Genomic DNA, 4,769 nt, shown 5'->3' on the forward strand with positions numbered 1-4,769 from the left:
TTACAAAATAAACAAGAAAAATAATATATTTAATTTTTTGCATACCATATAAATAAATAAATTATTACAACCATTTTTATAAAACAACCAACACAACAAACACAATGGACATTGGCTAGTTTATGCACATCATATATATCAACATACACATAAAACAACCTTTGTTTTTCTAAGACAACTTTAAATGACAAAAGATAAACGAAACTTTTGTCACATAAAATAATAAATATAAAGTTGTCATAGAAAATATGTATGAACATATTTTTTATATAAAAACAAGTTATCCATATTTTCCAAAAACTAAGATTTCCAAAAATAAAAATGTAACCAAACTTGCTAGGTGGCTCTGATACTAATTGTTGGGTTTAGTTCAAAAATAGTTTCAAAAACTAGAAAAATCTGGCGACGGAAGACTTAGAATTTTGAACATAACATAGCATTTTATACCCACCAAGGATCTCTTTGCAAGTTATAGAAAGATTTAAACACCAACCAAAGAAAGGATGAAGAAATAACAACATTTGTAGTTCTTTGGGTCCTCTTGGGAGGCTTGGAAGTTGATGAAGAATGTGGAACCTTTGACACATCAGCAATGACTCAACTTGATGTAGATTCTAGTCCATAAGCTCTTAAACCCGTAAGCTTTAAGTTCATAACCAATATGAACTTAAAGAAGGCACGAAGATGCAAGTATTCTTCAAGTTTTCTAATCAAAACTAGAGAGAACAGGAGAGGAGAAACTAGTTTCAGCCACTAGTAGGGAAGAAGGAATGAGCAACATTTCAAGAATGCAAGCCGCTTATTTATATGCATAAAGTGAAAGTATTAACCATTAGGTCTTAACACTTTAAGCACATATGTCCCCATGTCATAAACATGTCTCCCATGCTTCATTTCTTTTGAATAAACTAATGGAAAAGCCATACCTTTCTTCCTTTTATGCAAATTCCGTAAATTGTATAAAAGAGAGGAAAGTTAGTTTAAATTTTATAAACTCAAGGTTTACAAAATATAAACTTCGTCTTTTGAGTAAAAGACAGAAGGTTTTCAACTAGTCCAAAAAGTTGTGCATGACTTATTAATTCATACCATATGAAATAATATAATGTTACTTGCGAATGAAATTTATTATTTCCATGAAATAAATAATTTCCAATTTAATTATAAGAGTTTTATTGAATATTTATTAAAATCAATTTCTAATAGATAATTAATTGTATCAAGTTGTTGTTAGTGTGACCCATTAGTATCTTATGTTATTTAGCAATATCACTTTAATATGACTCTTGAGCATACTAGACCTTTCAGTAGTGGTGAATACATTGTTATCGGTTACACATATAGTGATTATGTGGGAGATGTAAATAATAGAAGAAGCACAAGTGGAATGACATTCTATCTAAATGAAAACTTAGTCACATGGGCATCACAGAAGCAACAATGAGTTACTCTTTCTGCCTGTGAAGCTGAATTCATGGCAGCTACCACAACAACCTGTGAAGGAATTTGGATAAGAAGGCTACTTTGCGAGATAAAAAATTGCAACATCAAACCACCGGTATTGCATCTCGACAAAAAATTCGCTCTTGACCTGGCAAAGAACCCTGTGTTTCCTGGGAGGAGTAAACATATCGATACAAGATTCCATTTTATAATAGAATGTATTGAGAATGGCGAAGTCACAATTGAACATGTGAGCACCAATAAGCAACATACATATATTCTCTCGAAGTCGATGGTAAGAACCAAGGTTGAAAAGATGATAGACTTACTAGGAGTGATGCAAGTAACCACTTCTAGATTACGGGGAAATTGTTGGAATAATCCAGAAGCTTAGAAGAGTTTATCTAGTTTATTATTGATTTTTTTAGTCATTATCCTTTCTTCCTATATTTTAGAGATAAACCCATGTAGTTAGTTTGATTTGTTTCTTTCAAGTATAAGCAAGAATGCTATTTTTGATGCTATAGTGAGTTTTTCAGTTCAATAAAATCCCAACAGAAAGTTGGATGAAAATACCCCTCAATTGCTTCTTCTTATTCTATGTTCCCCTCTTCTTACTACTTGTCGTTAGAGTTAAGCAGGCTCTGTTTTTTTTTTTTCAATCAAGTCTTGACTTCATAATGAGAGATCTTAACACCAAAATTGGAGTTATCTTGTAATCGCTAAAGGCAAAGTCCACGAAAAACTTTTCCTAATATTTTTCACTCCTTTCTCTGCATGTCACCAAGGTCAACATAATCATATTAAAGAAAAGTTGAGTCTTGAGTAATTCATTTCCGCCTTCACCGTTCTTCAACACCAAGTCTACGATGATTATTTTTTTCCATTTTCTTTGATGGGGATTGCCTCTTTGCATTCCACCAATATCTTTATTCATGCTTCATCACTCCAATCATGTAATATCCACTATTTTCTCAAAGCACGAAAATAATTAATAAACAAGATAAAGAATCATTGTATATAAACCTTCGATCTAACTTATAGTGTAAATTATCAATAAATCTTTCAAGCAACTATATTTGGTCTTTCAAAAAGATTAAAAATTATGTCTAAGATGAAACATAATAATTTTAAGATAAGAAAATTAAGTGGAAAAAAAATAAAGAATACCTTGACCAAAACTGCATCAGCTTTGGGAATGGATTCAAACATGTCTCCAGCAAGAAATTCAACTTCTTACTTCCTACCAAACCGTCAACAACATGAGGAAGATCAAAACATCTGAAACTTATATTAGGAGAAAGCTTCCTCAATAGCCTTGACAACAGTTACAGTACCACCCCCAACATCAACAACTAAATTCAACCTTTCAAAAATATTTCTAGAGTGTTTTAGAACCAGACTTGTCACAAGCCTGGCATCACTGCCCATTGCTTCATTGAATAACTGGTTAAGATTTATATCTTGGCCTACAAAATCCCAAAGATTCCTTCCGTGGGCTGTGTGAAAAGGGTTGATGTCATCGTTCTTGAACCACTTGCTCATGTGTTGCCATGGATCCATCAGTATTGGATCCAACATGGCTAGCAAAAAGGGTCTAATGCTTAATGGAACTTCCTTTAGAAGGAAGCGAGAAGCAGGAGCTAGAAAATAGCCTTTTCTTTCCTCCTCTACGTGGTGTCCAGTTGTGGATGTACTTTTTTTCATAAGGAAATCAGAATGAACAATGATGTGCATAAGTCTATAGACAAAATGATCTCTCTCCTTGTTGATGGAGAGGGCTTCAACTAGCTCGAAGAGCAACATTGGTGCACCATGGTAATTGATGATATCAGGTATTTGAAGCTAAAGAGCACATTTGAGACACATAGAGTTTCTAAAGCTGAAGATGTGGTTCCATATGTATGCTTGAAAATGAAGCAAGTTTGTAGATTGTTCATCATTTTGCAACGACATCTAGTTTCATACAATGTGTTGGTGATTTTAGTGCTATCAACATTTTTTTAGTGTAATTATTATTAATAATGAGATAGGCCAAGTTTCATTTACGAAACGAGCTTAGAGGTTCGGAGTGTACTCTCGGTGTGATAATTCTGAACTCGGGAATGTGGGGGTCCGGGGGTAGCGCCCCTGGGTGTAGGGTGTAGGGTTCCAAGGGGTTGCAGCCCCTTGGCAGGGTCTAGGGGCAGCGACCCTACCGGGGTCCATGGGGCAGAGCACCGAAACCTAAACGGATTTCTATAACGAGTTAAGTTCCAACCATGCATTTCCCACCAATTATATAATGGTGACATCCTTCTGATATCAGAACCGGTTATGTCTTATAACCATATATCCAACCATTTGTTTTGGCGCCAAAATTGCATGTAGCTACCACCAACTACTTTTCCCTCTTGTATAAGAACATCTTTTATGTTCCAGAGAAAGGGTTACAAAACTCACTATCAAAAATCATACTTCTAGTTCTCTCTATCTCCAAAGAACACAAAACAACAAACTATATTTTTTGTGTTTCGAATTTGGAAGTGGCCTGATTTCCAAATTGCATTTATTGGATTATCCTAAATCAGATTTCGTGATACCCCATACATAAGGGTCGAAATCAAAGATTTTAGAAAGTGATTGCAATCACGATCCCATAAATTATCCAAGTTAATTGATATTTTAAGACCCCAAAATCTTACGATGTATATGTGATAGACAATTTAAAACTGTTAGACACTTTGAAACCTTCTAATTAATGTTATAAACATTCCTCTTAATAGGAAAAATATCGGGCTACATTGGGGATGGATTTCATAAAGTGGAGTAACCGATGCGGGTACTCATTTATTTCTTATCACACAAACACACAATTATTTTAAGCATTTTTTTTTAACTTTTCTTTAAAAAAATAGCACATGGTTTTTTTTAAAATAATATCATATGGTATATTTTATATTTAAGGGATATCTAAAACAATATCATTTTTTTAATATAATACCTATATAGATAGCAACTTTGTATCATCAATCAAATAAACTAGTGGGGAATCATGCACACCTTTGGTGTTGTGTTAGTTTATTTTCTCTTGTTTTGGGTGATCCAAAGGACCCCAAAAAAGATCATCATCAAGTTTGTTTTTTGATTGAGAAGAAGCACCTGTCCACAATATGTGTACTTATTCTTCCTCTGGCAACTTTTAATATCACATATTATTCAAAGAAGTTGGAAATTTCGTCTTTTGTAAAGTACAAGACAACACATTCTTCTAAACCAATCTGATGTCTGCCCTAAAGCTTGATCAACATGAAATATGAAAAAGACGGTTATGCCCTTAACACAAT

At 33.6% G+C, this 4,769-nt stretch overlaps 1 pseudogene; it reads right to left on the reverse strand.

Moving 5' to 3' along the window:
- Positions 1–2,101: 2,101 nt before the first annotated feature.
- LOC111914576 (trans-resveratrol di-O-methyltransferase-like) lies at positions 2,102–3,399 on the reverse strand (annotated as a pseudogene).
- Positions 3,400–4,769: the final 1,370 nt, after the last annotated feature.

Source organism: Lactuca sativa, chromosome 4, assembly GCF_002870075.4.
Source record: "Lactuca sativa cultivar Salinas chromosome 4, Lsat_Salinas_v11, whole genome shotgun sequence".
NCBI lineage: Eukaryota > Viridiplantae > Streptophyta > Magnoliopsida > Asterales > Asteraceae > Lactuca > Lactuca sativa.